At 45.5% G+C, this 24,436-nt stretch overlaps 1 pseudogene; it reads right to left on the reverse strand.

The window, feature by feature from the left end:
* LOC141148096 (protein mono-ADP-ribosyltransferase PARP14-like) overlaps positions 1-24,436 on the reverse strand; it is a 92,210-nt pseudogene that overhangs the window by 35,210 nt on the left and 32,564 nt on the right.

The following is a 24,436-nucleotide window of genomic DNA, read 5'->3' on the forward strand; positions in this document are numbered from 1 at the left end:
TAAAAAATATCGTACAATCCCATATACCCAATTCTATACCCTCAGTTAATCCAGAGGAAGGCAAAAAACCCCAGCAGAGCATGCTCCAATTTGCTACAGCAGGAAAAAAAATTCCTTCCTGATCCCCCAAGAGGCAATCAGATTTTCCCTGGATCAACTTTACCTATAAATGTCAGTACCCAGTTATATTCTGTACATTTAGGAAAGTATCCAGGCCTTTCTTATAGCAATCTACTGAGCTGGCCAGAACCACCTCTGGAGGAAGTCTATTCCACATTTTCACACCTCTTACTGTGAAGAAAACTTTTCCGTATTTGGAGATGAAATCTCTTTTCCTCTAGATGTAAAGAGTGCCCCCTTGTTCTCTGGGTTGACCGTAAAGTAAATACCTCAACACCAAGTTCACTATATGGACCCCTTATATATTTGAACATGTTGATCATATCCCCCCTTATTCTCCTCTTCTCAAGAGTGAATAAATTCAGTTCCTCTAATCTTTCCTCATAGATGAGCTCCTCCATGCCTCTTATCAGTTTGGTTTCTCTTCTCTGCACTTTCTCCAGTTCCCCGATATCCTTTTTGAGAACTGGAGCCCAAAACTGAACTGCAAATTCCAGATGAGGTCTTACTAATGATTTGTACAGATGATATCTCTCTCTCTCTGGAGTCCATACCTCTCTTATACAAGAAAGAACTTTGCTCGCTTTGGAAACTGCAGCTTGGCATTGCATGCTATTATTAAGCTTATGATCTACCAAAACCCCCAGATCCTTCTCCACCACGGATTCCCCCAGTTTTACTCCCCCTAGCATGTATGATGCATATTCTTAGCCCCCAAGTGCAGAACTTTACATTTACTTATCCTGTGAACTCTGCTTCCAGCAGCCATCTTGGGGAAGCCTATGTCTGTTTGGACACAGAGCTCTCTCAAGATTAGGGCAGCCAACTTGGACCCAGATTGGCTTTATATAGAACTGCTTGGTCATCATGCGGCACCAGCAGTGTGGGGAGTACATAGATAGGGGCAGATACTTGCTGGTTAGGGTAAGGTAGGCTAAGCCTATGATAGTTTTGGAGAAGAAGAGATAGATTAGGTATGGTCCTGTATACCCTCCTGGAGACTATTTGGCATTGGAGAAAGATCTTTATAAACCATCCTGTTAACTGGAGTGGTGTGTAGGCAGGCACAGTCTGCTTTCTCTACTGTAGGTGGCACTGGACCGGAGCGGAACTGAAGCCAGAGAGGAAGTCAAATGAAACCTGGTCTCTCTCTATGGTTTCCTGGTCCCTTGAGGCAGCATTCTGGTTTTCTATGCTGCATTCAGGTGAACCCTGGTGGCCATCTTGGGTAAGCAGAGCCTCTTTAAGTGCTAGCCCCCAGGTTTTGGCATACATTTGCAAAGTACATAGTGTCTGTCACCGGTTTGTCAGGGAAAGTTATTAGTGGCAGTTATGGTCTGGACAAGCAGGGACAGGCTAGGGACACACCTGCCATCTTCAGTAGCCTCCACATTGGGACCAGACCAGCCAGGCCGCATTATGCCCTCTGAGACAGACACTGTGGGTGCATATGAACACTCTTTATGTTCAAGCTCCACACAACTGTGAGTGTGGTGCTCCCTCGCTGGGCTGTTTGTAAAGTTGAACATTCTCTGAGCGCAGTTTCCTGTGAATTGGTATATTGGTTCTATTAGTGCTGACTAGGGATGAGCTTCGAGTTTGAGTCGAACCCATGTTCGACTCGAACATCGCACGTTCGACCGTTCGTCGAATTGCGAACAATATGGGCCGTTCGCGCCAAATTCGAGTGGCGCGTTACGGCCCATAATTCACTGCGGCATCGCAGTGCATTGCTGGCTGATGATTGGCAAAGCATGCACTATGACCCGCATGATTGGCCAATCACAGCGCCGTCTGTACAGAGACGGCCATGGTGGCTTTGGCCAATTATGGCTCAGGGGGTTTAGTACACGCCCCACACTATAGAAGGCCGCCTGCACGTCGGCCCTGTGTAGTGTGCTCCGGTGTTAAGATAGACAGAGAGAGAGAGAGACAGTGTCATTTGATTTAAGTTAGATAGATTAGGCAGGACAGTCAGTTAGCTGCACTTACAGTGTATTGTGTATATATGCATCCTAGGTGTTGTATATATATATATATACATACACTGTATTCAGTTTAGCTAGATCCTTTCCTGTTATTCTCTTCCTACTGACAGGCAGGCAGGTGTTTTTACAGTATTTACAGCTACCTGAAGAAAATTGCTGGTGTTCTTCTGATTCTATTAGTACCACAGGCAGGCAGCTACAGTATTTACAGTTAGTGTAGTGCATCCTCTGCACAGTGTGCACCTAAAGCTACCTGAAGAAAATTGGTGGTTTTCTTCTGATCCTATTAGTACCACAGGCAGGCAGCTGCAGTATATATATATACATCCCAGCTTTGTGCAGCTACATCTCACTGCAGGCTATTAGCATGTCTGGAAGGCCAACAAGGAGAGGCAGACAGTCACAAGCCAATAAAAGAGGGCAAGCAGGCTCTGTGTTCTTGAGGCAACAATGCTGGTCGTGGAGACGGTGCATCCTCATCAGCACGTGGCCGTGGGACACACTTGTCCTTTTTTTCGGCAGCTGCCCGTGTTGAGCCGCAACATGCGGAAGACTTGGTAAAGTGGATGACCAAGCCGTCCTCATCCTTCTTATACTCTCTCACCCAGGCTCAGGGTACTTTGTCTGGCAAAGCAGCTGCCAACGCGGCCTTTTCCCTCGGCTCAATGGCATCAGTCACTCCTTCCCTAGCCCCACCATGTCCTCCTGAGGAGTCCCCCGAACTGTTTGACCACAGTGTTGGGTACATGCTCCAGGAGGATGCCCAGCATTTTGAAGGCTCCGGTGATGGTACCCAGCTAGAGGAAGGCAGTAACGTGAGCACGGACAGAGGGGGTGCCCAAGAAGGACAGCAAGTCTGGCAGTCATGTTCCCCCAGCTGCAGCATACTGACAGGTTTGCTCCAGTGATGAGGAGGGAGGGGATGATGAGGTCACTGACTCCACGTGGGTGCCTGATAGGAGAGAGGAGGAGGAGGCACATCACCAACGAGGCAGGATGCCCTCCAGGGGCCAGCTTAAGGGCAGCACACCGACTGCATCACAACGCAGAGCTCTGCATGTGCAGGGCGCTGCTGTCTCTGCGCGTTATTCCAAAAGTTCTTTGGTGTGGGCCTTTTTTGAGATGAGTGCATCAGATCGCACCGCTGCTATTTGCAACATATGTCTCAAGCATATCTCGCGTGGCCAAAACATCACCCGCTTGGGCACAACATGCTTGACCAGACATATGTCGATCTGCCATGCAGTTTGTTGGCAAGCGTACCTAAAAGACCCACACCAAAGAACAAAGAGGACCTCTCCTTGCTACGAAAGAAGTTCTCTCCCAGCCATCCACATGCCCAGCGGTTGAATGCTAGCTTGGCTAAATTGCTAGCACTTCAACTGCTGCCTTTTCAGTTGGTAGACTCTGCCCCCTTCCGTGAGTTTGTGGAATGTGCGGTTCCTCAGTGGCAGGTTCCCAAACGCCACTTTTTCTCACGGAAGGCGATTCCGGCTCTCTACCGGCATGTGGAAGGCAATGTCTTGGCCTCGCTGGACAGGGCGGTCAGTGGTAAGGTGCATATTACCGCTGACTCATGGTCCAGCAGACATGGACAGGGACGTTACCTATCTTTCACGGCGCATTGGGTGACTCTGCTGGCAGCTGGGAAGGATGCAGGACAAGGTGCAGTAGTGTTGGAGGTTGTTCCACCACCACGCCTCCAAAATGCTACTACTGGTGATTCTGACACACCTCTCTCCTCCACCCCCTCCTATTCTTCTTCCTCCATGGCCTCTTCCTGTGCTTTGTCCTCGGAACCAGCGGTGCTCCGTAGATGTTCAAGGGGCTACGCAAGTACGCAGGCCAAAAGATGCCATGCGGTGCTTGAGCTGGTGTGCTTGGGGGACAGGAGCCACACTGGGGCAGAGGTTCTGTCAATTTTGCAGGGACAGGCCCAGAGGTGGGTGACGCCACGCCAGCTTACGGCAGGAATGGTGGTTTGTGACAATGGCACCAACCTCCTCTCCGCCCTCCGACAGGGACAACTGACCCATGTGCCCTGTTTGGCTCACGTCCTTAACTTGGTGGTGCAGCAGTTCTTGGGCAGATACCCGGGCTTACAGGATGTCCTGAGGCAGGCTAGGAAAGTCTGTGTGCATTTCCGCCGGTCATATAATGCCAGTGCTCGGCTGACGGACCTCCAAAAGGAATTTAACCTGCCCAAGAACCGCCTAATCTGTGACATGCCCACCAGGTGGAACTCAACGTTGGCCATGCTGCAGCGGCTGCACACGCAGCAGAGGGTCATCAATGAGTACCTGTGCGACTATGGCACCAGGACAGGGTCAGGGGAGCTTGTTTTTTTTTCCCCACGCCAGTGGGCCATGATCAGGGATGCATGCACTGTCCTGTCACCATTTTAGGAGGCCACGAAGGTGGTGAGCAGTGACAGTGCATGCATCAGTGACACTGTCCCTCTTGTCCACCTGTTGGAGCACACGCTGCGTGGAATAATGGACAGGGCACTTGAGGCAGAACAGAGGCAGGAAGAGGAAGACTTCCTTAGCTCTCAAGGCCCCCTTTATCCAGACAGTGTTCCTGCGTGCCCGCCGATCACACAGGCAGAGGACGAGGAAAAGGAGGAGGATTGTGTCAGCATGGAGGTGGAGCCTGGCACTCAGCATCAGCAGCAGTCTTCAAGGGATCATTTACAGTCCCAAGAAACCAATGGACTTGTACGTGGCTGGGAGGAGGTGGCTGCGGATCATGTCGTCCTTAGTGACCCAGAGGACTCCGGACCAAATGCCTCAGCAAACCTACGCTGCATGACCTCCCTAATGCTGCAAAGCATGGGGAAGGATCCTCGTATTCGTGGTATCAAGGAGAAGGACCAATACTGGCTGGCAACCCTCCTTGATCCACGTTACAAGGGTAAGGTTTCGGACCTTATCTTGCCGTCGCAGAGGGAGCAGAGGATGAAACATCTTCGGGAGGCCTTGCATAAAGGTCTGTGCAACGCGTTCCCAGAGACTGGGAGGTTACAAACTCCTGTTTCTGGACAACGTGTTGCTGAGGCTTCGGTCAGTCAAAGAAGGAGCGGTGGAGAAGGTGGCCGTCTGACCGATGCGTTCAGACAATTTTTTAGTCCGCAGCCCCAAGATATGATCGGTTCCAGCAACCATCGCCAGCGTCTGTTTTACATGGTGCAGGAATACCTAGGAGCAAGATCTGACTTGGACACCTTTCCCACCGAAAATCCTCTGGGTTACTGGGTCTTGAGGATGGATCACTGCACAGTATGCAATTGAGCTACTGGCCTGTCCTGCATCCATCGTTCTTTCGGAACGCACATTCAGTGCTGCTGGAGGCTTTGTAACTGATCACAGGGTGCGTCTGTCCACCGACTCGGTCGATCGACTGACCTTCATAAAAATGAATCAGTCTTGGATCACCACCAGCTACCAAGCACCTGATGCTGATGTAACCGAATAATTTTTTTTGAAATGTCAGATCCCTTCAAGACTGCCTATGCTGAGTGACTATCCTGTTATGCTGAGTGATTATCCTCTTCCTCCTCAATGATCATGCTGATAGGTTGTAAGAACATTTTTGGTTCTGGGCGTCACCACCAGTGGCTAAGGCCCAATTTTTTAGCCCCTGATTAACAGGGGCGTGTAATTACAATTTTTGAAGCAATATTTTGCATTAGGGTTCGTTGCTGCGCTCCAACTAGAGTATCTGTGAGGGGTTGCAGTGTTGTGGCACCAGCACCAGTGCCTAAGGCCCAATTTTTCAGCCCCTGTTCAACAGGGACATGTACTTACAATTCTTGATATAATATTTCACAGCAGGACCCATTCCTGCACCCACCAAGAGTAACTGTGAGGACTTACAGTGTTGTGGCACCAGCACCACCACCACCACTAAAGGCCCAATTTTTCTGACCCTGTTCAACAATGGCATGTAATTACAATTCTTGATCTAATATTTCACAGCAGGGCTCTGTGAGGGCTTATAGTGTTGTGGCCACAACAACACCTAAGGCCCAAATTTCTGCAGAGTATATAGGGCAGGCCCCTACTTTCAAACATTCAACTTACAAACGACTCCTACTTGCAAACGGAAGGAGACAACAGGAAGTGAGATGAAATCTACCCCTAGGAAGGGAAATTCTCTCCTGTAAGAGTTAATATGGGAAAAATGTTTCTCCTTTCCACTGATGCTTTATCACCAATCCTTGTTTCACAAAAAAACCCAAATTTTCAAAAAACATTTGTCATTGGGACAAAAAGTGAGGTGAAATCTTCTGAAGAGGAGCACAGACAGCAAAACAAATGTCACAGGGGTGATAACCCTTCCCTATGTTTCCCGAAAAGCTTAAAATAGATTTTTTGGCTGGAGCTAAACACGTTAAAAATGTACCAGTTCAAAATTACAAACAGATTCTACTTAACAACAAACCTACAGTCCCTGTCTTGTTTGCACCGCCTGTATACTGCTGTTCAGAGTATATAGGGCCTGGTGGCCCCACACCTTTCCTTATTTTTATTTGGGTGCGGGGTTTAAGACCCAAAGGGCCTGGTAATGGACTGGGGGGTACCCATGCCGTTTGTCTCACTGATTTTCATCCATATTGCCAGGACCGGACATTACATTAAACCCACAAGCAGTTTTAAATGACTTTTATTCCTTTAAAAATGTCATTTTGTGCAGGGACTGTTCTAATCACGGGAAACACGCACCACTTTACAGGTATACTATAGACACCCCCCAGGTACGATATTTAAAGGAATATTTCACTTTTTTTTCACTTTAAGCATCATTAAAATCACTGCTCCCGAAAAAACGTCCGTTTTTAAAAACTTTTTTTTGCATTGATACATGTCCCCTGGGGCAGGACCCGGGTCCCCAAACACTTTTTAGGACAATAACTTGCATATTAGCCTTTAAAATGAGCACTTTTGATTTTGAACGTTAGAGTCCCATAGACTTTAATGGGGTTCTAAACTTTGCGTGAACTTTCGGTCCGTTTGCAGGTTCTGGTGCGAACCAAACCGGGGGTGTTCAGCTCATCCCTACCACTGACTCTCCCCTCCAGTTGTTACAAGTTCCCCGCCTGGCTGTTGTACTGTTTACAAGTTCTGCAATCCGTTGTTTTCTCCAATCCGGAACTCTGTGTGCTTTCTACGGCCATAGCACGCTGCATCTGCCACCTACCCAACAAACATACTTGACTGGCTGGACTGCAGTTCACGAGAAGCACTACATCTCAGCAGAACCCCAACCACCAAATCCTCTGTTCTTAGACATTAGCTTCTAGCCTGGTTCCACTAATGCCCCGTACACACGGTCGGATTTTCCGACGGGAAATGTTCGATGGGAGCCTTTTGTCGGAAATTCTGATCGTGTGTACACAATTCTGACGCACAAAGTTCCACGCATGCTCGAAATCAAACAAAATAACCGCACTGGCTATTGAACTTCATTTTTCTCGGCTCGTCGTACGTGTTGTACGTCACCGCGTTTTTGACGTTCAGAATTTCCTACCAACTTTGTGTGAATGCAAGACAAGTTTCAGCCAATATCCGTCGGAAAAAAAACATGGATTTTGTTGTCGGAATGTCCGATCGTGTGTACGAGGCATTACTCTTGGGTAGCCACTACATCTAAGTAGACATTTTTTTTCTTTTTACCACCAATTAATATATCCCAGCATCCCAAAGTGGCCTTTCCTTCACCCCTAGTTGTATCTGCTACAAATCAATCTATAAAATGTGTTACACGGGCCAAAGGGGAGATTTCCCTTTTCTTTGATGTGATGAGCTCTCATTTTCTGAGCACAGGAAGTATAGGAAATTCTTCCTAAAAGATAACTAAAAAGACAGCAACCCCCCCAACACGCATTTTAAATACTCCTAACTTTACCTCAAAAAAATAAAAAGAGATTTATACAGAAAGTTATGAGTCCTTACTGCTGCATCTTGGATGAATCCTTCTCTGACTCTAATGACAATGTTTTCTTTGGTCACCATCTGAATGGCAGATACTCTGGATACCCCTTTCTCCTCTCCAAATGTCTTTTTCAAAGTTGAGGCAAAGATTCTTACTGTATCCGTGTTAGTGTCCACCAGACGAATTTCTTTAAGGGTAGATTTGCCTTTAGGTTTGCTTTCCACGTATTCTTTGATGGCTTTGATAATATTCTCTGCGCTTTGATCTACAGGACAACCAAAAATACCGGAGCTGACAGCTGGGATGGCGATGGAGGAATGGCAGTACTCCTCAGCCAGCTCCAAGCTGCTGGTTATGGCTTTCTGTAGAAGACGCTCACGCTTTCCAGGTGGTTCAGAGTACCATTTGGGCCCAACTGTATGTATAACCTGCTTACATGGCAGTCTACCAGAGTCCGTTATTACAGACTCCCCTGCGGACAATCGCCCTTCTGTCTTGACAATGTGATCAGAATCGGCCTGTAGTTTGGGACCTGCAGCTTTCAGTAAAGCCAATGACAGACCGCCAATAAGCGTCAGATCCTCATTGGCTGTATTAACAATGACATCAACTCTATGTTGGCACAGGTCATCATTATGCACGGAGATGACCATTTCATTTGGAAGACTGACTTGGTATTGTAATCTTTCCATTTCCTCAGGTTCCTCTTCTTCAAGCTCTTCCTCCTCTTCCTTCTGTAAGTGTATGAGGCATCTATAGCTATGCTTTGCCCTAGTGATATAAATTTCTTCATTTGCCAAACAAATCTTCTTGGCTCCGGGTTTATCGATGGTCAGTGTGTCGGAGCAGAGGGAATGCAGGACATCACTAATACGGGAGTGGGCTTCTGCTACAGAGAACCTTGGGCCTCTCAAGCATATATTTTTATTATGGATTACCACACTCAGGTAATCATTTTTCACATCATCCAACGCTTGTTTCTTCTCTTCTTTGAGGAACTGCATGACTACCAGTGATTTAACCCTAATAGTCTTTTCCATTGGAGTGTCTAGAAAGTCGCTGACTTTTTGGTAACATTTGTCTACATTTGAAGACAGGCCGGCGATGATCACATTGTTCTCTGCTCCAGAATGGGATTTCAGTATCAGGACTGTGATTTTCTCTGCATTATATGACTTAAGCAGATATGAATGAAGACTTCCCCACTTGGGACCTTTCAGGATACTCTTTTCTTCAACCGGAACTTCTCTACAAATTAATTCTTGGTTCATCTGTTTTTCAGCCTCCGTCAAGTCTTTCTTTGAGTAAGCCTTTAGTTGAACAGCATTATCCTCAATTTCCAGCATTGCGTAGATGTTGTGACGTAAAAAGAGCAGAGAGGACAGCTCCTTGTTATCAGTGGACATCAGGAACTGGATGAGGTGCGGGTTCATCTGGATGGATTTACTTTCAATTTGTTGTTTGAAGGTGAGTATCTCACATTTGGCGGTGAGCACTTTATTACTCAGTCCAGATAGCTGAATCTCCTTTCTTGGCACATCATAGTCAATCCTCAGCTCTGGAACTTGGTCCAGGATCTTCTTCTTCAGGCCGCTGTTACACATAATCTGATAGAGGGCTGGAGACATGGGTAAGGTCTCATTCTCAGTTTGTTTCTTTTTTTCTACCTCTTTGGTGGTTTCCTCTACCAGTTGTCTGAATTTTGAGTCAATCTTTGTAACATCGTTGGACAATCCAACCAGGAATACCTTCTCTCCACCAAATTCAGGTTTGATAAGTACTCCATCATAGGTGGAGCTGCTGACATGTTGTCTAATAGCTTCCCAGACTGACTGATCCATTTTATATTCTATTACTCTGAACTTTGATACGAGGAGTGAAAATTCATTATAAATGTCCTCACTCCATTTCGGTACAATCTTTGCCACAGACCTGAGATGGGTGGACAATGTGGGAGGGAAGATGAGTTGAAGGACAGGATCCTGGCAGTCTTGATCTGGCCATTTGATCTCACAGTGTTTATTCTTCATCTTCACATCTATGTTGTTCTTTAGTCCTTCATTATTACAGATGTGTTGCAATATGTATGGACTGATATTAAACTCTATAGGCTTTGGTATTTCTATACAAGGTCCGTCCTTCCCATATAGTGCTATACTCAACATGGGGTAGTAAGGGTACACGGATATCTTTTTCTTGGAAAACACATGATCCTTCTTCAAAACTCTTTTGACATCTGGAAGAGAAGGAAACAAAGAGATGTTTCGCAGTAATTTTTTCAGTTATAACTCATATTAAGTATAATGCTTGTATGTTCTCTGCATGGTTTTGTGAACACAGTCCAAAACATATTACTACTTGACTTCACTGCAAATTTGGTTCATTTTGTGTGCACATGTATGTGATTGTGGTGGGGGCAGGGACTGATGTGAATGATGTATGTACTCTATAATGTGCTGCTAAATATGCTGGTCATAAATATACAATTTGATGGGCCGATTGTCACCCTCTCATTGAAGGAGATCCTCATTTTTGTAAACATTCCTTGAATGGATTAGGCTCTGATGTTGAGCACAAAAGGTCTTAACCCACCCTATTATGAGACTTTGAACAAAATCAGGCCATTTAGAGGTATTTTCAAGAGGCATTAGTAGGCAATTCAAATGTATGAAGGTTAAATCTGCTCGGTGCCCACTCTGTGACCTCACCTCGTGTATCACAAAACGTGATGAGTGCAGCTCTTTCCTCAGGTAACATCACAATGTCTTCTACTCTTCCTCCTCCCAGTTTTGGGTTCCCAAATAAATCTGCCAGATGTGTCTCAGATGTGTTCTCCGGGACATTCTCCACCCTGACACTTCGGGATTCTTCCAGAGGCCTTGCTGTCAGCTTGTTGTGAACCACTCTGAGGTTGCTGGAGAAAGTTGTGATGAATCTCGGAATGTCTGAAAAAAAAAAATGTAAAGAAATGTTCACCCAAATGTAATAAAATAATTCCACTTGAGTTAAAGAGACACTGCAATCATACAGGAAATGTTAATATTTGAATAGATCTTTAAAAGATATCCAAGCAGGTATGTTATGCCTTTTTAACCATTAGGTATAGATGCACTTTCTTAACTTCACTACCCATTCCCTTCACCCCCTCCCCCCTTCCCCCTCCCCTTTCTCCCTGCCCCTTCCCCCTCCCTTTTCCTTGCCCCCCTCAGAGAAACAAACAGGGAGGCAAAAAGCTAACACTATTACAAGCACAAAGACATAGGCTAATAAGGTTTCAATATGGCACCTCTTGAGGGCTAAAACACTTCTGCTGGAGTGAGTTCCTGACTTTCCTAGGCTCCATGATATGGACCACTTTATATCACTTGGTCACTGACAATCAGGGAGGCTGAGGATGATAACTATATTTGGGTTAATGGACTTTAGAAGAGAAACATGAAAGACGTTGGGAACTTTCACAGAAGCAGGAAGTAAAAGTTTGAAGGAGACTGGGCAAACTGTTGAATGACCTTATAAATAACCAATAAACCTAGGAGACAGTTTTTGAATAGGAACCTTGAGGTTTAAAATTTTTGTGGAAAGCCAAACCTGATCCCTGACCTTAATTTGAGGGGTGTGTGAATGATGGTGGTCTGCGGTGTGTTTCTGGGAGACTGAACTAGCAAACAGACTAGCTTGGATTTTACTCCAGATTAGCTAGAATCATTGGCAACCAGAATATTCGAGAAAGTGTCAGCAAAAGAAAAAAAGACTTGGGGTGAGAGCCACAAACACAAAAGAAAAGAGATATTCCTGTGGATGAATGGGGCCAGTTAAACTGAAACTTGACCCAGATTAAGGCAGAGGACCATTTATGTTGACAGTTAGAAACAAAATATCAGAGATTCAGATTCAGAATAATTTATAAAGTAAGAAGATACTTACGATACTTAGAGATAAGTCTCTACCAACTGGTCGGTTACATCTGTCGGTCTCAGTGTGATTTGCAGATGAGAACGATAGACTGATGCCAATGAATGAGCAGATTGCTTTCCTAGAGTTGGTTACAAAATTGCCTCTGTCTGATACATAGTTCTGGGGCACACCAAGAAGTTTAAGTGTCTCCTGAACAAATAAAATGGCCAGCAATTTGGAACAGGAAGCTTAGGCAAAAGGCACCAAGTGGGTCATCTTACTAAAGTTATCTACGGTGACCCAAAGGACTGTGTGCCCATTTGAGGGAGGAAGGTCTATTATGGAGTCCAGACACTGGTAGAGAATAGAGTAACCCAAAGGGCTTGAACCTAGAGGGTTTGGAGTGAGCACAGGTTTCGCAGGCTTTCACATACAGTATCTCACAAAAGTCATTAATGTCTAAACCGCTGGCAACAAAAGTGAGTACATCCCTAAGTGAAAATCTCCAAATTGGGCCCAATTAGCCATTTTCCCTCCCCGGTGTCATGTGACTCATTAGTGTTACAAGGTCTCAGGTGTGAATGGGGAGCAGGTGCGTTAAATTTGGTGTAATCGCTCTCACTCTCTCATACTAGTCACTGGAAGTTCAACATCTCATGGCAAAGAACTTGCTGAGGATCTGAAAAAAAGAATTGTTGCTCTACATAAAGATGGCCTAGGCTATAAGAAGATTGCCAAGACCCTGAAATTGAGCTGCAGCACGGTGGCCAAGACCGTACAGGGGTATAACAGGACAGGTTCCACTCAGAACAGGCCTCGCCATGGTCCACCAAAGAAGTTGAGGTCACGTGCTCAGCGTCATATCAAAAGGTTGTCTTTGGGAAATAGACGGATGAGTGCTGCCAGCATTGCTGCAGAGGTTGAAGGGGTGGGGGGTCAGCCTGTCAGTACTCAGACCATACGCCGCACACTGCCTTCAATTGGTCTGCTTGCAGTGGTGGCCTGTCCATTAAGGGCGCACGGGCGCCGCCCCCTCTGTCACGCCACCCTCCTATATGACTAATGGATAGATTTATGCATTGCATAAATCTATTCATGGCCGCCACTGCCATTCCCTATTCAGGCGTCAGGCCCCTTTTTGGACGCCGGGCGCCTTTATTACAGCAGTGGGGTTTTTTTTTCTTGAAGCACCTAATTAGAGCCATAGGCTCTAATAGGTTTCAAAAAAGGAGTCCACTCAGATGTGTTAGAAAAGCAAATTAATATTTGCTTTTCTAACACTGAATTGCATCTCCGCCAATCAGGAGGCGCAGGTCTAATACCCATCACCTGATTGGTTGAAGGCACAGGCGCCCCTATTGGATGCCTAGCAGAACATAAGAGATGCATGGAGGACAGCATGGAGGACACAGGAGCCATCCCACAGCTCGCTGCCATCACCTGCTGCCTGGCCCGTCACCAAGATGGGGTAAGTGGCAGGCAGACAGTGGGCGGGGATCACAGTGGCTGCATTTGATGGGCACAAGTGGCGCCATTTGTTGGTCACAATTGGCTGCACTTGATGGGGCACAAGTGGCTGCATATGATGGGCACAAGTGGCTGCACTTGATGGGGCACAAGTGGTTGCATATGATAGGAACAAGTGGCGGCATATGATGGGCACAAGTGGCGGCATTTGGGCACAAGTGGCTGCATTTGATGGGGCACAAGTGGCTGCATTTGATGGCACAAGTGGCTGCATTTGATGGGGCACAAATATCTGCATTTGATGGGGCACAAATGACTGAATTTGATGGGCACAAGTGGCTGCATTTGATGGGGCACAAGTGGCTGCATTTGATGGGGCACAAGTGGCTGCATTTGATGGGGCACAAGTGGCGGCATTTGATGGGCACAAGTGGCTGCATTTGATGGGGCACAAGTGGCTGCATTTGATATGCACAAGTGGCTGCACATGATGGGCACAAGTGGCTGTATTTGATGGGGCACAAGAGGCTGCATTTGCTGGGCACAGTGGCTGCAATTGATGGCACAGTGGCTGCATTTGATGGGCACAGGTGGCTGCATCTGATGGGAACAAGAGGCTGCATTTGATGGGCACAGTGACTGCAATTGATGGGCACAGTGAGGCTGCAATTGATGGGGTTTTTTTCAGAATTTTTTTGTTTGTTTGCGCCCCCCCAAAAAATTTTGAGCACCAGCCGCCACTGTGTGCATGGCTGTCATCCCAGAAGGAAGCCTCTTCTAAAGATGATGCACAAGAAAGCCCACAAACAGTTTGCTGAAGACAAGTAGACTAAGGACATGGATTACTGGAACCATGTCCTGTGGTCTGATGAGACCAAGATAAACTTATTTGGTTCAGATGGTGACAAGCGTGTTTGGCGGCAACCAGGTGAGGAGTACAAAGACAAGTGTGTCTTGTCTACAGTCAAGCATGGTGGTGGGAGTGTCATGGTCTGGGGCTGCATGAGTGCTGCCGGCACTGGGGGGCTACATTTTATTGAGGGAACCATGAATGTCAACATGTACTGTGACATACTGAAGAAGAGCATGATCCCCTCCCTTCAGAGACTGGGCCACAGGGCAGTATTCCAACATGATAACCACCCCAAACACACCTCCAAGACCACCACTGCCTTGCTAAAGAAGCTGAGGGTAAAGGTAATGGACTGGCCAAGCATGTCTCCAGACCTAAACCCTATTGAGCATCTGTGGGACATCCTCAAATGGAAGGTGGAGGAGCGCAAGGTCTCTAACATCCACCAGCTCCGTGATGTCGTCATGGAGGAGGGGAAGAGGACTCCAGTGGCAACCTGTGAAGCTCTGGTGAACTCCATGCCCAAGAGGGTTAAGGCAATGCTGGAAAATAATGGTGGAAACACAAAATATTGACATTTTGGACCCAATTTGGACAGTTTCACTTAGGGGTGTACTTACTTTTGTTGCCAGTGGTTTAGACATTAAGGGCTGTGTGTTGAGTTATTTTGAGGGGACAGAAAACTTACACTGTTATACAAGCTGTACACTCACTACTTTACATTGTAGACAAGTGTCATTCCTTCAGTGTTGTCACATGAAAAGATAAAAGAAAAGATTTACACAAAAGTGAGGGGTGTACTTACTTTTGTGAGATACTGTAGGCAGGGGTGGAACTAGAAATAGCAGGGCCCCATAGCAAAATGTTGTATGGGGCCCCCCTGCAAACAGCCCCCCCCCACAGCTGCCCTAGTGTCAATGCACCGTGACCTGGGCCCCATGCAGCGTGACCTGTGCCCAATGCAGCGTGACCTGTGCCCAATGCAGCGTGACCTGTGCCCAATGCAGCGTGACCTGTGCCCAATACAGCGTGACCTGTGCCCAATGCAGCGTGACCTGTGCCCCATACAGCCTGGTCTGCCTGTGCCCCATACAGCCTCACCTATGCAGAGGAAGAGGCAAGCCAACCGGATCAGCAGAGAGCGGGATTGCCCACTGTAATAGCTTTCATTTGAATTTCCTGTCTTCCCGGGGCTCATCGTCACATAGCCCCACCTGTTGGCCCGACGCCTTTGATGACGTCACATGTCCCGCATTGAATCGGCGTTCTGTCTATCAAAGGCACCGGGCCAAAAGGTGGAGCTATGTGACGTGAGCCCCGGGAACACTGGAAGTTCTAATGAAAGCTCTTACATCGGGCAATTCAGCTCTGTGCTGATACGGACAGCTCGCCTCTTCCTTTCCTCTCTCTTCCCCTGGCTGGGAGACTGTGCCAGCGGTGCTCTTATCCTCACTGGGCCCCACTCGGCTGCGGGCCCCATAGCGCCCGCATGGGTCGCTATGGTGGTAGTTACGCCCCTGACTGTAGGCATTAATGTCTTTATGGAGGGCAGGCCAACAGAGGTTATGAGAAACCAATTAATAGCTATTTGGTTATACCAGGATGTCTAGCCGATTTGGTGCCATGAGCCTCTGACTGTGAGTCTTGTGCCTGAGATGGAGAGGGACGAATAACTTTCCCACAGGTTGTGAGAGAACAAGACTGTGCTTCAGATATTGAGGCAGACAGGTCAGGGGAAAGGATGGCCAATAAATTAATAGGCTCCAAAGTTCTGGTATGGATGGATGAACACCACACATCTTCATATAGTATGATATTGAAATGATAACATCTTTATCGTAAACAATTGAAATATTGTAGCACCCTTCTAGTTAGGTAGCTAGGCAAATTTATTTTTTGACTTCTTCTGTAAACAAGGAAGCAGTCATTGTTTGTTTTGGTCTGCTCAGGGTTTCACAGGCTGGGAGTTTGATTGCATCCCCCTGCCTCTAGAAGAAACTTCTAGAGCAAAGGGAGGGAAAATTCAAATAACTGAATAGTGATCAGGGTCTAGCAAATCCCAAGTAAGGTGTGCACAGATGGTGACTGGGTAGCTGATAAATAGTATACACAGAATTTTAGTGTCCTTCTTTTAGCTTTTTCTTGCTGGGACATGAATGTGTCTCCTATCTGAATCTTAATCGACTTGTTGGGTAGGTGCCGCTTGGTGTGGCAGGCAGACAGAGTTCCGATTTACCAAAAACAGTCTACTGAAAAAATAGTAAAACAGTACAAACAGGGAGCGGGGGAGGCTCACCCGACCGCTACACATACAACAGTTCAGTACAGAGACAGCAGTGTGTGTATTCTGGCCAGCTTCCTGAGAAGGTAGACGTGGTTCCTCTTTCCCTACTGCACTGGAACCTTTCCTTACCACTGGTGCTGTCCCTGTCAGATGGGTGACCAACACTAGCCGCTTGTATGAAGTGCACCAAAGCTTTAAATAGACTCTGTTTGACCCAAGATGACCACCGGGGTCACACGGGACAAAAGCATCCAACCAGATCAAGAGGAAGTCATAGAGAAACATAGTTTCCCCTCACTTCCTCGCCAACTTCTGCCTTGCCGCTGCAGTCCAGTTCCGCCTACAGTTAAGAAAACAGACTGCATCTGCCTACAGCCTCTTCTGGGTTTTGAGCAGAGGGTCCTGGCAAAGCCTGTGAAATGGGTGCTGTGAGGACAATGGAGAGTTGGGATTCTATCTTCTCCTAATGTCTCTATCACAAACAACTGTTCACCATAATGGCAGGTTGGTTGCATGGCCTCTTTTAAGGTCTCTGGCTCCAGGTAATGCACCAAGGAATCTTTTATTGAATCGGCCAACCCCAATCTGAAATGAGTGTTAAGAGCCGGGTCATTCCACCCTGAGTTGGGGGCCCAGTGATGGAACTCAGCAGTATTCTTCCACCATACTGGGGATCTCCATGTAACAGGGATATAATTTGTCTATTCTCTCCTACTTCCCTAAGAATTGCTGTGATCCACCGGCCCCCTGGACCATTATCAACTTTCCTTGATGAGTTTTCTGCCTGGCTACCCTACTTTCTCTCTTCGGAAATTCCCACAATCCTTCTCGGTGATTTCAACATCCCTGCTAATACAAACACTCCTGCTACTTCTAAACTTCTTAGTCTAACCTCTTCATTTGACCTGAAGCAATGGGTACAGGCTTCTACTCACTCTGATGGCAACACCCTTGACCTTGTATTCTCCTACCAATGCACTCCATGCAACTTCTCAAACAATCCTTTTCCTCTCTCCGACCATCACCTTATTAGTTTCTCTCTCCCCATGTCTTCCACCACCTTTCCCTCCAATCGCCTAACCATCACCCGTAGAAACTTTCGCAACTTCAACTCCTTTCTCCTCTATTCTGCTACTGACCACCTCTATGACAAAATCTCTCCCCTGTCCTGCCCCAACCAAGCCACGTCCATCTACAATAAATCTCTGTTCTCCACCCTGGACAAGCTCGCTCCCCGCACTACACGCAGAATCAGGCCTCGACCCCTACAACCCTGGCAAACAGATGACACTAAAATTCTCAAAAAACGTAGTTGCGCTCTTGAGCGTCTGTGGCACAAGTCTCTCAAAGATTTCAACCAATACAAATCTGCCCTCCAAAAATACTATTCTTTCCTCCACACTGCCAAGCAAACCTATTTGACAACTCTTATTAACACCTTCTCATCCAGTCCAATGAAACCACAAACCTCCTGATTCACTCCCTGGTTATCTCTCGCCTCGACTACTGCAACTCCCTCCTCATTGGCTTACCTTTAAATAGACTCCTCCCCCCTTCAGTCCATCTTAAATGCTGCTGCCAGACTCATCCACCTAACAAACCACTCAGTGTCTGCTACCCCTCTCTGTCAATCCCTCCATTGGCTGCCACTCGCCCAACGAATTAAATTCAAAATACTAACAATAAGTTACAAAGCCATCCACAACTATGCCCCCAGCTACATCACTAACCTAGTCTCAAAATACCAACCTAATCGCCCTCTTCATTCCTCCCAAGATCTCCTGCTCTCTAGCTCCCTCATCACCTCCTCCCATATCCGCCTCCAGGACTTCTCCCCAGCCTCGCCCATCCTCTGGAATTCCCTACCCCAATCTGTCAGACTGTCTCCAAATTTAAGCACTTTTAGGCGATCCCTGAAAACTTTCCTCTTCAGAGAAGCCTATCCTGCCTCCATCTAACAACTGCACTATATTCTCCATTAGCTCATCCCCCACAACTATTACCCTTTTCTATAACTTGACCCTCCCTCCTAGATTGTAAGCTCTTACGAGCAGGGCCCTCTGATTCCTCCTGTATTGATTTGTATTGTACTTGTACTGTCCGCCCTAATGTTGTAAAGCGCTCAGTAAACTGTTGGTGCTATATAAATCCTGTATAATAATAATAATAATAATTATCCATACTTACTACTTCATGTAACTGTCTATAATTAATAGTGCACTGGTTTATTTTAACTTTTTTTAAAGTTATTTTATTGCACAATGTACACATTTTGGCAGTGAAGCTTTTCCCTCCATTGCTTTCCAGTGCTCAGTAGATAAAGATGTCAGTGATTCTGTAGAATCCCACTTTATTGGGCATATGGAAAACAACATTCTGTTATAATGGCCATTGGATGATAGTACATGATGGAGCTGGTAGGTCCCTATAAGAAGCTGTGGGTCTCCTTCCAGGCTTGTTATCTAAATCATGGGTAAACCACAAAGATTGGACTCACCGATATCACATGTGAAGGTGACAACAGCAGATTGGATCTCTGGAATTATCTCCACAAAGAAGTCCGTGTCCTTAAACTTCCCACTGATATTCTGCACCAGGAGGTTTAACATTTTTGGAGTGCAGCTGTTCTGGATGTTCTTCACCAGAACCAGAGAGGATGGGGGGTCCAGTGTCACCTCATTGTCTGGTATGGCTGTAAAAGAGTAAAACATATTCTAGGGGAAGGTGTTTCTTCTCTCTTACTCCTGTCCCTGTGACCTCTGTTTCAGTTTCCAATACCTTTCAATGACCTCTGTGTGTTTTTCATGATCCCTGCCTGACATGTACTTTCCCAGGACTGACCCTGAACACACTGGAGGTAATATATCTCCATCCCAGGACTGACCCTGAACACACTGGAGGTAATATATCTCCATCCCAGGACTGACCCTGAACACACTGGAGGTAATATATCTCCATCCCAGGACTGACCCTGAACACACTGGAGGTAATATATCTCCATCCCAGGACTGATCCTGAACACACTGGAGGTAATATATCTCCATCCCAGGACTGACCCTGAACACACTGGAGGTAATATATCTCCATCCCAGGACTGACCCTGAACACATTGGAGGTAATATATCTCCATCCCAGGACTAACTCTGAACACACTGGAGGGAATATATCTCCATCCCAGGACTGACCCTGAACACACCGGAGGTAATATATCTCCATCCCAAGACTGACCCTGAACATACTGGAGGTAATATATCTCCATCCCAAGACTGACCCTGAACACACTGGAGGTAATATATCTCCATCCCAGGACTGATCCTGAACACACTGGAGGTAATATATCTCCATCTCAGGACTGACCCTGAACACACTGGAGGGAATATATCTCCATCCCAGGACTGACCCTGAACACACTGGAGGGAATATATCTCCATCCCAAGACTGACCCTGAACACACTGGAGGTAATATATCTCCATCCCAAGACTGACCCTGAACACACTGGAGGTAATATATCTCCATCCCAGGACTGATCCTGAACACACTGGAGTTAATATATCTCCATCCCAGGACTGACCCTGAACACACTGGAGGTAATATATCTCCATCCCAAGACTGACCCTGAACACACTGGAGGTAATATATCTCCATCCCTGGACTGATCCTGACCAAACTGGAGGTAATACAGTGGAGCCCAAAAAGTATTTAGTCAGCCACCAATTGTGCAAGTTCTCCCACTTAAAAAGATGAAAGAGGCCTGTAATTATCATCATAGGTATACCTCAACTATGAGACAACTATGTTGGCAATGACAGAGGTCAAACGTTTTCTGTAAGTCTTCACAAGGTTGTCACACACTGTTGCTGGTATGTTGGCCCATTCCTCCATGCAGATCTCCGATAGAGCAGTGATGTTTTGGGGCTGTCGCTGGGCAACACGGACTTTCAACTCCCTCCAAAGGTTTTCTATGGGGTTGAGATCTGGAGACTGGCTAGGCCACTCCAGGACCTTGAAATGCTTCTTACAAAGCCACTCCTTCGTTGCTCGGGCAGTGTGTTTGGGATCATTGTCATGCTGAAAGACCCAGCCACATTTCATCTTCAATGCCCTTGCTAATGGGAGGAGGTTTGCACTCAAAATCTCACGATACATGGCCCCATTCATTCTTTCATGTACACGGATCAGTCGTCCTGTTCCCTTTGCAGAGAAACAGCCCCAAAGCATGATGTTGCCACCCCCATACTTCACAGTAGGTATGGTGTTCTTTGGTTGCAACTCAGCATTCTCTCTCCTCCAAACACGACGAGTTGTGCTTCTACCAAACAGTTCTACTTTGGTTTCATCTGACCATATGACATTCTCCCAATCATCTTCTGGATCATCCAAATGCTCTCTAGCAAACTTCAGACGGGCCCGGACATGTACTGGTCTAAGCAAGGGGACACGCCTGGCACTGCAGGATCTGAGTCCCTGGCAGCGTACTCTGTTACTGATGGTAGCCTTTGTTACGTTGGTCCCAGCTCTCTGCAGGTCATTCACTAGGTCCCCCCGTGTGGTTCTGGGATTTTTGCTCACCGTTCTTGTGATCATTTTGACCCCAAGGGGTGAGATCTTGCGTGGAGCCCCAGATCGAGGGAGATTATCAGTGGTCTTGTATGTCTTCCATTTTTTAATTATTGCTCCCACAGTTAATTTCTTCACACCAAGCTGCTTGCCTATTACAGATTCCCAGCCTGGTGCAGGTCTACAATTTTGTTTCTGGTGTCCTTCGACAGCTCTTTGGTCTTCACCATAGTGGAGTTTGGAGTGTGACTGTCTGAGGTTGTGGACAGGTGTCTTTTATACTAATAACAAGTTCAAAAAGGTGCCATTAATACAGGTAATGAGTGGAGGACAGAGGAGCCTCTTAAAGAAGATACAGGTCTGTGAGAGCCAGAAATCTTGCTTGTTTGTAGGTGACCAAATACTTATTTTCCACCATAATTTGCAAATAAATTCTTTCAAAAACCAGACAATGTGAATGTCTGGATTTGTTTCCACATTTTGTCTCTCATAGTTGAGGTATACCTATGATGACAATTACAGGCCTCTCTCATCTTTTTAAGTGGGAGAACTTGTAGAATTGGTGGCTGACTAAACTTTTTTGCCCCACTGTATATCTCCATCCCAGGACTGATCCTGAACACACTGGAGGTAATATATCTCCATCCCAGGACTGATCCTGAACACACTGGAGGGAATATATCTCCATCCCAGGACTGACCCTGAACACACTGGAGGTAATATATCTCCATCCCAGGACTGATCCTGAACACACTGGAGGTAATATATCTCCATCCCAGGACTGACCCTGAATACACTGGAGGTAATATATCTCCATCCCAGGACTGATCCTGAACACACTGGAGGAATTCTATGTCCATCTTTGGGGAGATCCTGAAGATGTTGGAGGTTATATCTTACAGTCAGCCTGGAAATTCCTGTGTACAGAGTAGTAGATGTCAGGTCCCTCTTTCACCCTCTCCTTCTCTCACCATTGTGATTATTATTACTTGGACCTTTCCATATTTGTTGTTGTCTAAACAATGATTTCTTACCTCCATCTCCAGAGCTTTCCTTTTCCACATGGATAGACTGTGAACCCTGAAAACAGAGAATAAATCATTTCCAGAAAATCTCTTTGGTTCTCTATCACAATTCTTATCTGCCACAACAATCAATATTTTAAGCAACAAACAATGAGAGCTGAGAATAACAATCATGTAAAATAAAAATAATCAGCAAAAACAATCCTAAGTAATTACTAATAATTTCAGCTGAACACTCAAGGCCAATTACACAACACCCCCAAATGAGCTAATAAATGAAAATAGTGCAGCACAAGAAATATTCATATAATAAAAACATATAAATCTATTTAATATATAAATCTTTTAAAATATAAAAGAAAGTACAAATAAATTTCCATAAAAAGTCCATAAAGATCCCAGATGGTGCAAAGTGGTGTCTTCAGACTGAACATGCAGGTGTCATATAATTATTATACAGGATTTATATAGCGCCAACGCCCATGCGTTACCGCCCATACATGACGCTGGGGGGCGTAGCCTTCGGGCCCTTGTGGGTATATCTGGACGTTCAGCATGGCTGGGATTCACAACTTGATGGTTGGATAGAGTGGTCACATCTCTAAGAACAAACTGACAACCATTGGATATTTTTCACTCCATTGAGGTACAACTTTTTTACTTTCTTGACACCTATTGGGTTTGTTACATTGTTTTTATACACATGTAATACTTATATAATTTCTATAGTCCCCCGTAGTCTCCCTGCCCATACCAGCTTTATAACCATGTTCGTCTGCATTCATGTATTTACCATATTCCATATCTCAGATAGTCCTTCATACCAACATACTCCAATAAGCTTAATTCATTTATTTACATCTTTATATACAAATTAAATTTGATCTATTAGAACCTTATACATTAAGCTCATTTTGCATTTATGATGCTCTCTGATATATGTGCATCCTTGCAGATTTTTTCTAGAACATGATTTTAAGGGGCTAAGTGGAGACCGCAGTGTGAAATACCCCTATCCAGACCGTGCTGATCCTCCGGATGTTCTCCTGTTGTGGCTTTTGTTTGTTCCGCCTCCTCAGCTCCCGAGCTGGATGCACTACACGGCCGCCATCTTGATATCCAGCGTTTGGCGATTTATCTCAGCCATTCGGTAAGTATGAGGTCTCTGCCTCAGACTTCTCTTGCCAATCATTCCTCCTGCCCCCATTTATCAACAACATACATCTATTGATTTTATCACTTACATTGCAGATACAACATTCATGCATCCGCCCCTGAAGAAGCGAGCAGGGTCTCATGAAATGCATAGGGCTTTATTGATGCTTGCTTTATGCCGGTACATGCTGGGTATTATTGATGTCTGCACTATGTTTACATACTTCCCTGTCCATATGTATGTACATTTTATTTTCTTACTGTGTGCGTGTATTTACTGACCCAACAACTTTCAAGTTTTATTGTTGCTCATTGATGTATAACATTTGTAATAAATCTTTATATATTGTTGTTGTTGCCGCTCCGTTACATTCACATTACATTTACATTTTGAAACAAATAAATTGATTTTGTCTCAGTGTTCGCTGTGAACATTGGCCAAACCTCTTTCACCTCATCTAAAGTCCCAGGGCTACTTCTCTTGTTTTTTTTGAGAAGTCAGGATTAAACAGCTTTTTTACACAATGCAGAGGATTAATCCCTTAGGTTCCACAGTGAGTATAACAAGTATGCTTTACTGTATATACAGACAGATTTTACTGTCGTGGGTTTAGTAACACTTTAATATATTTGAAGAATTTTTGGGGGTTTGTCCTACTATCTTTTGCAATCTGTCATTCGTTTTAAATTTTTGTGTCCTTGATTTCCTTTTTACATATTCTGTTATATTCTTTATAACATTTAAACGACGATAGCATTCCTTCATTTTTATATTTTTGTAAAAGCTCTTTTTCTTATTATTTATAACTTTTTTTTAACTTTGGCCGTTAGCCACATATGTTTTATTTTTAGCCTTTTAAACTTATTGCCCATGGGAATATACTTTGCAGTGAGTTCACAAACAGTCACTTTGAAGAATTCCCATTTCTGTTCTGTGTCCATTGATGCCAATATTCCCTCCCAGTCTAAATCTTGGAGAGCAGCCCTCATCCTTGGAAAATTTGCTCTCTTGAAGTCAAGTGTTTTTATCTTACCCGTTTGCGTTTGTTGCTTACAGGTACAGCTAACATCAAATGAAATCATGTTATGATCACTGCTACCCAGATGTTCCTTTATATGAAAATTGGTAATAAGCACTGCATGGTTTGAGATTACCAG

This window comes from Aquarana catesbeiana, linkage group LG06 (genome assembly GCF_042186555.1).
Source record: "Aquarana catesbeiana isolate 2022-GZ linkage group LG06, ASM4218655v1, whole genome shotgun sequence".
NCBI lineage: Eukaryota > Metazoa > Chordata > Amphibia > Anura > Ranidae > Aquarana > Aquarana catesbeiana.